General features: G+C 43.0%; 1 pseudogene; it reads left to right on the forward strand.

The window, feature by feature from the left end:
* Positions 1–20: 20 nt before the first annotated feature.
* Positions 21–7,173, forward strand: LOC122762860 (annotated as a pseudogene).
* The last annotated feature ends 5,032 nt before the right edge of the window (positions 7,174–12,205 follow it).

Here is a 12,205-nt window from a genome sequence, read left to right on the forward strand (position 1 = left end):
TCAAGGATCTCCTCGCACCCATGGATGTGCCCTCCAGCCTTGATGCTCTCGTCGAGATGGCTACCCACCTAGACATTCGTCTTCGCGAGATAAACCAGAACCAGAAGCGACGACAGACGTCTCCTTCACACCTTCCGTGTCCCAGGACTCCTGCCTTCCCTCAACGAGATCCCACTGCTGCACCTACAGTCGACACTGATGAACCCATGCAGTACGAGGCTCTCCCTCACCGAACGTCAACGACGCCAGCAGGAAGGGAAGTGCCACTACCAGTTGTTTGTCCTTTCTCTCCCCCCTTTCTGTCCCCCATTTTCCTTTCACCCCAACCGGTCGAGGCAGATGACTACACATCTCTGAGTCTGGTTCTGTCAGAGATTTCTTCTTTTGTTTTCTCTCCACTGATGCCTAGTGTTTGCTCATTGTGTTAACTGTTGTGTTTCTCTGCTCTCCTTGATGTTGTCTATGTACAGTGCCTTGAGAAAATGTATGTTATGATTTGGCACTATACAAATAAAATTGAATTTAATTGAATTAAACATGGAGGGAGATAATGATAACTACTGAACTTAAACTGAGAAGCTTGTAGAAGAAAAGAACCACGGACATCATTCTTAACGCTGCCTCCGACTCCTTTGCGCACTCGTCATCAGAAAGTTCTTGTATTTCTCTTCGTTTGGTCACGCAGTAGCGATTCAGATTAATATCCTTAAACAAGCGACTTGTGTAGCACAAACTAAGCACACGGCTTTACCTTTGACGCCTGTAAAGAAATATTTAGCAGTCTTATTGAAAACGCGCTGGAATTAACTTTTTAATGTCAGCCAACATTTTTAGGGGACCAGGGGTAACTGGCTAACGTCACAGAGCAGATATGTGCGTCCATACTAGTTCATCTGTGTTTATGACAGACATACCGCGGGCCGGACAGGGACGCTCAAAGGGCTGTAAAATGCCCAGAACTGCTCTAGACAGAAGCGAGCTCTTTAAAATCACTCATCAGACGGAGCCCGTAACCATGGGAATAGGGGGGGCACCACAAACTTATTAGATTTCATGTTTATCACTCATCATGTCATGCAGTAGTGTGAGGTTTTCCATGGTTGATCAAACACAGCCCCACCATAGACTGGCGCACGGGGAAGATTCATTCTTGGGGGGATGAATGCGGGAGTTTCTCACAGCAGAATAACGTGACCATGTCCCCGGCGCACTTCACCCTCACCCTCCACTTCAGTCCGACCTGCATCTTGTACCGACTTGCTATCACCACTTAAGGGAGGTGTTCAGCAAGGAAAGAGTCACAACTCTTGACACCACATAGGGCAGTGATTGTCAACGGGCGGCCCGCCGAACCGTCCAATCCAGCCCGCGACCAAAATTGTAAGATCAAGGAGAAAATATCATGTGGTCCACACTATTAAAGCAACTGAAAACAGCAACAACAACTGAGACTCATAACTATCAGTTATCCCCACCATGTATTACTCTAATTAGGCTACATTCTGAAATGAGGACAAACTCGCTGCAATGTTTAACATTTATTGTTTCACACATTCCTTTTTACATAACTTTTCCTCATGCATTTGTTTTTTTATTTTTAGAGTGTCAACAACAAGCTTCAAACTAGTAGACCTCTCAATCCAAAAAAAGGAGGAAAAACCAACTGGCATAACTTAATAGCATGGTAAATAAATACTAACCTGATATCAGAATAAAACAGGTCGTTAAGTAACGTTAAGTGGGCTACAGCGATTTCAAATCACAAGGCTGAAATTGGCTTCTCACACTGCTCAATGGTTGATTCATGGCTCAAACCCCTGTTGTGAATTTTGACGTTAATCTTCTTGTTAAAGAACAGCAAGTTGTTCAAAAAGTACTGAAACATTGAACAGTTGGACACGTGCATTCAAATGTTTAGAGAAGGTCATATTAAGTTCATCTTTAAAGGTTATAGTGCATTTTAGGCTCATCCTGAAATTTCACCAGCAAACTGAATATGCCTAACATTTTGTGAGTAGCGTAAGAAGAATTACACCAATATACTAGAGGTCTTTAAAGTCCTTTAAAGATGGGAGGGCCTTACCGCCCCTCTCCTCTGGAAGCTGAAGGGTGGAAAATGTAACCCTTGGTCTGTGTTTATTCCAGATGAATCGTGAAATATGTTTATTCCACTCTATAAATTGTTTTGCAGGGATTTCCACTGGCAATGATAAAATAGATACAATAACCTAGGCAGGATATTCATATTTATTGATCTAATTCTGCTACTAAAGTCAAGAAGCAGCAGGCTCCACCCATCAAGGTCATCATATATCTTTTTGTTAATACAGTTATAGTTAATGTTGAATAATTGTGACATGTCTTTAGGCAAACTCACTCATTTTCATTAATTCAGGCCTGAATTAGGATTTTTTATTGTGATCAACACAGACTTCTTTTATATTCCTCTCCTCCCATAGGAATACCTTTTAGTCCTGTCTCATAGTCCTTAGTCCTGACGTACTGCTTGGGCTAAAGGTTCCATGAATAAATGAAATAGATTGGGGCTGAGAATGCAGCCCTGTCTGCAACCATGTTGTAAAGTTATGGAATCAGACAGACAGCCTTTAACTTTAATTCTCACAGTGGGGGAGGAGTGAAGTGCCTGGATACAGTGTATACAGTCCTTATATTTTTACAACTCAGTGGAAAACTGAGGGAGAACAAATACTACTGCTATTCTAGTGATACAAAGCTACATGCTAATCAGTGAAGTATTCCTTTAACTTCCTCAGACTCAGTGATGGTTAAATGTCTCCATCTGTCTGTTAAAGCAACAGCATTTTTCTTTTTTACATAATATTATGTCTCTGGGTGTCCTCAAGGGTGTCCTGTTCTTGTATTTGTTACCCTGTTATGACCATTTCTGTCTGGAAAAACCCAAACCAGGATCAGTGTCTTAGTTTCATCTCCAGAGAGATGTACGTTACCAGAAACCTGAAGTCACTGACCCTCTCTACCAGGTCTCCCCCAATGAGAAGAGGAGCAAGAACCTCATTCCCTCTCCGGAAGTCCAGCACCAACTCTTTTGTTTTTGAGGAGCTGAGTGCCAGGTTATTGAGGGAGCACCAGGCAGCGAGGTTCAGGACCTCCTCCTTGTAGGTTGTCTCGTCACCATTTTCAATCAGCCCCACGACAGTGGTGTCATCCGCAAATTCCACGAGGACGTTGCTGCTGTGGATTGGTGCGCAGTCATGAGTATACAGGGTGTACAGCATTGGACTGAGCACACAGCCCTGGGTGCTCACAGATGGGATTGAGGACTGGTGGTCCCCCTGCCTGACTGACTGCAGACGGCTCCACATACTGTGAACCAGGCATTATTTTCATTAGATCTCATGTGCTGGAGTGAATATTTAAGCAATTATTTTGTCAAATATTTAAAAAGCATTTTTTTAGCATTTAACTGATGCAAATGAAAAGGAAACACATGTTGACTGGTCAGGGTTAAATAGCAGATTTGTAATTATACATAATGTTATAAAGATTATGGATATTATTAACATTGTAGATGAATACTCTTGGATTAAAGACACATGATGTTAAATGTTGTTGGGGATCAACTATAGTGGCAATAATTTGATTGATATTTTATTAAATATTTTGAAAAATTAATTAAATGTTAATTAATTCTAGAACGGGGCACCACCCTGAAAATAGGGAAAATCTATGCCTTTAAAAATCAGTCTTAATTAATCACTGTAATTGACTATGATATTAAAGATATCCCAATTTAACAGTAGTGGAGGTATAAATCTGAGCACAGACCCTCTCAACCCCCATTTGTCACAGTATTGATGCACAAAAGACACAGAGACTTCAGGTTAATAAAACTAATAATTTATTAAATCAAATAACAAAATGAATTAAACAATCATATTCACTAAAAGTGGACATTAATGTATAACAAGAATCTATTAGTTGAATCAACAAATATTACTTGCTAAGCTACAACATCACAGGCTATATACAACATAAACACCACTGTGAGTGTGTTCGTGTATGTGTGACCTCTGACACCAAAGTGGAGGGGGCATGTGCAGTAGCAGTGACAGTAGACGCACGCCTCCACCAAAGATTGATTGAATTGAATTGAATTGAATTGAATTGAATTGAATTGAATTGAATTGACTTTATTCCACATTCACCCCAGCTCAGTTGTGAAAAAAGAGAATAGAATAAAAATAAGAATAAGAATAAAAAAAAAGAAAAAAAAGATGGCGCCAGAAACACATTAACCTGAGGTTGCAGAGCTTGGGTCGAACATGTGACGCGTGGCTGTAGAGACACGTGTTTGACACAAGATGGCGCCAATGATGGAACTTTTAATGAGTGAGGGGGGCAATTCATTTTTTCAGATGGACTATGGTAACAGTGGTGATATACAGTTACCAAATATCACCACTAAAACACACCAAAGCACCATTCTCATGCCTGACACCATTTTAAAAGATTCACTTAAATCAGGGGTGTCAAACTCATTTTTGTTCAGGGGCCACATACAGCACAATTTGATCTCAAGTGGTCCGTACCAGTAGAAATAGTAAAATAATAGCATAATAACCTATGAAAAACAAGAACTCCTGTTTTTCTCCTTTGTTTTACATTTAATGAAGGATATTTTTACAAAACATGAAATTTCTTGAGAAATATAAGTGCAATTTCAACAATATCATGCCTAAATTTACTATTTACACATCACACTGGATCTATAAAGGCACAAAGATTTAGTCACATGGTATCTGGAAGTGAAAAAATATTGCATTTGACATTACTTTTAGATTGTAATCATAGTGTGAAATTTTAACAAATTGGACCCTCTGACGGACCCTCTGGCCCTCGGGCCGTATGTTTGACACCACTGACTTAATTGAAACTAAAAATACACAACAAAATTTTTTGTCTGTATTTTCAGGCATTTGAATTTTGCCTTCTCTATCGCTCCATTGTTAGCATAGCATTTTCCATATGTATCCTTGTCTGTTTGTGTTTATTATTATTGTTATTATTATTATTATTGTTCAGAGAAATGTTTTAAGTCTGTATTACCTGTCTGAATCCAGGCTTGTCCAGTGTCCAGCATCTGAAAGAGGAGGCAGGGAAAACTAAACATAGCACTGGTCTGAGTGCAACCAGTTAGCTAGTCCTTCTTCTCATACCAGCTCCTGTCTTTCGTTTGCTGTTTTATGGCGACGTTCGGCTGCTCAGGTCCGAGTTATATAAGCCGAAGCTTTTCTTCTATGAAACGGCTTTTTTTTGCAGTGAGTGAAACTTGTTTGTACTTTTTTTCCATGATGAAATCACACAGAATACATAACCACACATAACCTAACTCTGCCCAGAACACTTTGTCTCTTACTGTGAGCTGATAACAAGTTGTGCAGTCCGCTGGGTCCGATCCAGTTCTTGGAGTCGTGGAGCGTGGACAGGCCGTGGTGTATGGAGAGAATTCTGTTCCTTTATTATTCAATCAAAACAGAATTCTCTCCATAGTGGTGTGGATCACAGCGGACAGCTGATGATTCTCTGCGTCGGTGGAGGATGTCACTCCGGCAGTTTGCCCCGCCCCATCCTCTGCCGGCCCTGATTACACACACCTGCTGACAGAGACTTTAAAAACTCTCTGTTTCCTTGTTTCAGTGCCAGTGTGTTTTTGTCCATGCATGATCACCAGGGGGGTATTCCAGAAAGCGGGTTATGTAAGAACTCTGAGTTTGTTAAACCTGAGATGAGGGAAACTCTGGCCGTTTCTCAATATCCGTACTTGTGCGTACTTGTGCGTACTTGCGTACTCCCGTACTTGTGAAAACGTCATCAGCCTCAGTCCAAGTGCTGTTCCAATTCTCAAGTAAGCGAACAGCGAAGGACGGTTCTCAAACCCGGAAGTGTTCTCGCTCCGCCCATGTTTACCAAGTATGCATCGGAGGTGACTTAAGCGTACTTGGGATGGCCATGTATCCCAGAATACATTTCGGGGGAGCATAGCAGCAGAAAATAGAAATATAAATCTGAAATAATAATCTCAATAACCTTCTCCGGCCACCAACCTCACACACCCCGGACGAGCACTCACATCAGCGCAAATTTTATGCGTATCGCTATGTTTTTTTTGCAAACGGCAGTTTTCTTTATAACATCGGGGATGCAGAGCATTACGGAAAGGCAACAGTGTGTAGAGCTGTGAGGAAGGTAACCCTCGCACTGAAACGCCTGTTACCAGTGATGGTGGTGTTCCCCGGACACAAACCTGTTCGCACCATCAAAGAGGAATTCCACAGAATTGCAGGTTGTGACTGATGTAGAAATCATATATTCTGTAATTTGAAATTATGATATAGGCCTACATTCCGCGGCGGCCTCAGAGTGGGGTCAGTAGCTTAATTAGCTGTCATTTTGCAGGCCTTCCAAATGTGATAGGATGCATAGATGGGACACAAATCCCTATTACTGCGCCTACACAAAATGAAGGGGACTATGTGAATCGAAAATCCTTTCACAGCATCAATGTCCAGGTATGTGACCTACCATCTTAAAAAATATGTACATGAAAATGTATACATTACAGTACAACTAACTCATGTCATTCTCTGCACTGTAAAGATCATATGTGACGCAGCTTCACTACACAAATGTAGAAGCTAAGTGGCCTGGCTCAGTTCATGATTCCTGGATCTATCGGGAGTGTAGTCTGAGCAACAGATTTGCACGTGGTAAGGAAGCTAAAGCTTTGTACAAATGTTCTTTGTCTCCCTTTCTAAATGCACTCAAATGTGTCCTCTATAATTAAGGGAGAGTTTGATGGCTACCTGCTGGGGGATCGAGGCTATCCATGCCAGCCCTCTCTGTTGACCCCTTACCCTGAGCCGGGGCCCCAACAACGTTTTAATGTGGCCCACTGCAGGACTAGAGCCCGGGTTGAGATGACCATAGTCATACTCTAATCCCGGTTCCAGTGCCTGCGTAAGGGCATGTGACATCATTGTGGCATGTGTTGTTCTCCATAATATTGCAATTATTAGAGGAGAGCAACACCCTGCCGTACAAATCAACGACGCTGAGGATGACCATCCCATCCCTGCAGATGTTCAGGATGGAAGGGCTGTAAGGGACCTCATCGCCCGAAACCACTTTTGATAAAAAATAAAAGACAAATTCACATGTGATTTGGTTCTTCTTTATTCCCTAAAAGTACAAAAGCAACAGTCAGGATTTGTAATATAGTTCCAACTATTAACATATTTCACATATTCACTTGTTTCACCATGACAATGCACCCACCTCAACTGGCGTTCAAGTAATAGAATTTCCAAGTCTGTTTTTCTTATTTGCCGGTCCAGGTACACCATTTCTTTCTCAGTTTTTTGTATGGTTTTCATTAGGTGCACCCTGTACAACTCTTTTACCGGCAACTGGGAAACATATGGACGACATTTAATTCCTGCAGTTCTACATACAGATTTTACATGGTATTGACCGAACATCTCACTGTGTCAAGCATCTAGAAGTTGATGGACCCTCCTCTTGGTGATGCCCAGCCATGTTCTGTTGAAGGACAAGAATGTGCTAGTTTGTCCATTATCTATGCTCATCACTTCAGTGTACTAACCCTAACCCAAACTCCAAATTCCACTCAAGAATGTAAATGAATATGAATGGGTAGAGCAGTGCCAGTAGCTATAGATAATATTAAGACACACTTCAGTAGGCCCCTCCGGATCTCTCCCTGTGGCAGCAGACAGCGTTTCCTCATCATCATCCTCCTCCTTGGTCACACGGTGGTGTAGTGGTTAGCACTCTCGCCTTGCAGGGTTAACAATTGTTTCAGTCGGAGGCTGAACCAGGCAGATGACACCATCCACAACTGTTGGGTGGGTGGATATATATTTGTTAAAAAGTAGGCTATATATACACACATACATATATATATATATATATATATATATATATATATATATATATATATATATATATACATACATATATAAGTTTTATTTTAAATAAAAATCAAAGTGAGGTGCAATCATAGCCTAGCAAAATATGCCTTACCTTTTTGAATGATGTTTTTATGTTTCATTTTGAGCTGCTTCCAAGTCCTCCTTTCTCCTGTTGGATTGCACCTAAATGAAAAACTCAGATTTAATTCCTACTTATATTCATAACTATAGGCTATGCTACGATCTTACGGTTAAATGTTACAATTGAATAGTACATTCAAACTTAAGCGTTGACTCTGGCAGCAATTTTCTCCCATGCGGTCTCTCTCTCCTTCGCTGCTGCAGCTGTGTTGCATTTGCGGCGAAATATGTGCTCATATTCTCATATTCCTTCTCACTGAAATAAGTTGATCTTTTTTTTTTGGTATCGGTTGTCATGGTGACTCGTGGTATCGGGGCTCCATGGATGATGGCTTTTTATAGTGGTTGTGCACTCGCGTACCTCGAGGTTAACATACTAAGAGTTGATTGAACTAACTCAGATCAGCTGTTCTGGAACCGGATATTCAGAGTTTCCCGACTCAGAGTAAGTCAACTCAGAGTTCAGGGATAGACTCAGAGTTTGTTGAACCTGCTTTCTGGAATACCCCCCAGAGCTCCTCGTCACAGCCACAGATTCCACAAGTTTTTGAGCTTCTTAGTGAGCAATGCTTTCTTTTGTAAGTTTTCTTGCCTTTCAGCTGATACCTTAGTTAGGGTTCGAGCAACAAGGTTGCAAGAACCCTATTGAAACTGGAAGGATTATTATTATTATTAGGGTTCGAGCAACAAGGTTGCAAGAACCCTATTGAAATGCAAAAGATTATTAGGGACCGAGCACTCACACAGTGTGCGAGGACCTATTGAAATTCTAGCAACATGGACCGAGCACTAACAAAGCAGTGTGCAAGGACCTAGGACAGTGCACAAACACAGTAGTGTGCAAGGACCGAGGACCGGGCACGCACACAGCGTGCGCGGGGTCCGAGCCCACGCAGTGGGCGAGGACATATTGTTATTCTAGGAATTATTATTATTATTATTATTGTTATTAGGGACCGAGCACTCGAACTTGACCCCAACGCGATGTCGGCCATTTTGAATTGCGCGTTTCGCCACTAAACAGGAAGTGCCCTGTAACTCGCCCAAAAATTGACCGATTGCCCCAAAACTTGATATGTGAGACCATGTGCCCGCCCTGAACACATATGCCAGACATCACCTGCACACAGGAAGTAGATCCTCTGAAACAGGAAGTGCCCTTTAACTTCACCAAACATTGACCAATCAGCCTGAAACTTGATATGTGTGACCAAGGGCCCGCCCTGAACACATCTGCAAAGTATGACCTGCACACAGGAAGTAGGTCGCCCGAAACAGGAAGTGCCAGGCCATTTGCCCGTATATTGACCAATCGACATTTAGTTTCACCAAATTTCCCGAAATTTGGTGCGGTGATTGTTCAATGCAAGCCGAACAAAAAATCCATTTGACACCATGACCTCAACTCAACAGGAAGTCGGCCATCTTGGATTTGGCGTCCACCATGGCGTTTTACAAGATTCGTAACTGAACTAACTTGTCTGAGGGCGTTCATCGTAGCAACACGGAAAACGCGTCAAATTGTTCGAGACCCATCCAAGATCAAAAGTTATAGGAAGCTTTCGCAGATTCAAAGGGGTGTGGCCACGGCAGCCATCGGAATTTTGGCGAACTTCGGCGGTTCGCCACGAAACAAGACGTGTGCTATAACTTCACCACACATTCGCCGATCGGCACGAAACTTTATATGTGACACCAGACCCCGCCCCTGAAAACGTCTACAAAGGCGAACTTGACCCCAACGCGATGTCGGCCATTTTGAATTGCGCGTTTCGCCGCTAAACAGGAAGTGCCCTGTAACTTCACCAAAAATTGACCAATCACCCCAAAACTTAATATGTGAGACCAAGGGCCCGTCCTGAACACATCTGCAAGACATCACCTGCACACAGGAAGTAGATTGTCTAAAACAGGAAGTGCCCTTCAACTTCACCAAACATTGACCAATCAGCCCGAAACTTGACATGTGAGACCAAGGGCCCGCCCTGAACACGTCTGCAAGACATCACCTGCACACAGGAAGTAGATCCTCTGAAACAGGAAGTGCCCTTTAACTTCACCAAACATTGACCAATCAGCCCAAAACTTGATATGTGAGACCTGAACACACCTGCAAGACGTCACCTGCACACAGGAAGTAGGTCGCCCGAAACAGGAAGTGCCCTTTAACTCTGCCAAATATTGACCAATCGGCCCGAAACTTGATATGTGAGACCAAGGGCCCGCCCTGAACACGTCTGCAAAGTATGACCTGCACACAGGAAGTAGGTCTTCCCAGACAGGAAGTGACCTGTAACATTGCAATACGTCTACCAATCTGCACTAAACTTCACATGCGAAATGAGTAACCCGGCCAGAGCCCACATTATACATGACATGCCGGTAGAGGGTGGCGGCCGCGAGGTCCCGTACAACGCTGCTTGCAGCTTTAATTATTATTATTATTTTCTTTCTCTCCATGGGATCTTGAATTTGACCCCCTGAACCTGCGTGAAAACAGACGAAAATTAACACGCACATCAGAACTGCCGAAAAATTCGATAAAATAGTGGAATTGCGAAAAACCAATGAAAAATGGCTCAGTAGCGCCCCCACAGGTCACGTGCCTATGGAGCAGGCAAAATTTAGTTTCACCGAATTTCCTGAAACTTGGTGGAGTGATTGTTTGGCGCAAGCCGAACAAAAAATCCTTTTGAGACCATGACCTCGACTCAACAGGAAGTCGGCCATCTTGGATTTGGCGTCCATCTTGGCGTTTTACAAGTTTCGTAACTGAACTAACTTGTCTGAGGGCGTTCATTGTAGCAACACGGAAAACGCGTCAAATTGTTCGAGACCTATCCAAGATCAAAAGTTATAGGAAGCTTTTGCAGATTCAAAGGGGTGTGGCCACGGCAGCCATCAGAATTTTGGCGAATTTCGGCGGCTCGCCACGAAACAGGACGTGTGCTATAACTTCGTCACACATTCGCCGATCGGCACAAAACTTTATACGTGACACGAGACACCGCCCCTGAACACGTCTACAAATGCGAACTTGACCCCAACGCGATGTCGGCCATTTTGAATTGTGCGTTTCGCCGCTAAACAGGAAGTGCCCTGTAACTTCACCAAAAATTGACCAACCATCCCAAAACTTGATATGTGAGACCAAGGGCCCGCCCTGAACACGTCTGCAAGACATCACCTGCACATAGGAAGTAGATCCTCTGAAACAGGAAGTGCCCTTCAACTTCACCAAACATTGACCAATCATCCCGAAACTTGATATGTGAGACCAAGGGCCCACCCTGAACACGCCTTCCAGCAGACATGACCTGCACACAGGAAGTAGGTCCCAAAACAGGAAGTGCCCTTGACCAAGCATAGACCAATCGCCCAAAATGTGATATATGTGGTAAGGCCTGCCCTGAACACATCTGCAAGACATCACCTGCACACAGGAAGTAGGTCGCCCGAAACAGGAAGTGCCCTTTAACTCCGCCAAACATTGACCAATTGGCCCAAAACTTGATATGTGAGACCAAGGGCCCGCCCTGAACATGCTTGTAAACCATGACCTGCACACAGGAAGTAGCTCTTCCCGGACAATGAAACTTATAACTTTGCGATGGAAGGTCTGATCCCAACCAAACTTGCTATAGTTGATGATGGTTAGTTGCTGAAGACGACTGTGTTGCTGAAACGGTACATTTTGAAAACAGCGCCTCCTGGTGGTGGTAGAAAATTCTAAAAAAACAAACTGTTACAACTTTGCCAATCCTGGTCCGATCTGAACCAAAGTTGCTGGGATTGATGATAGCCCGGCCCTGAACACGTCTATATGAAAATATTCAATTTCAAATACAGCGCCACCTAGTGACAGCAGACAGAATTACATTTATAGTTTTTGATGCTGCTCCAACAGGGATTGTTGTATCCACTTGAAACTTAGTATGTGGGACCCCAGACCCTTCCTCAACATGTCCGTAAAAGGTCACCTCCCTACAGGAAGTGAAACGCCCGAAACAGGAAGTAAAGTCTTACATTGTCCGTTTGACACGAAACTAGATATGTGAGTTACGGGACCTTCCCTGAACATGTTTCCGGAG

The sequence above is a fragment of the Solea senegalensis genome, unplaced genomic scaffold, assembly GCF_019176455.1.
Source record: "Solea senegalensis isolate Sse05_10M unplaced genomic scaffold, IFAPA_SoseM_1 scf7180000016140, whole genome shotgun sequence".
Classification (NCBI taxonomy): Eukaryota; Metazoa; Chordata; class Actinopteri; order Pleuronectiformes; family Soleidae; genus Solea; species Solea senegalensis.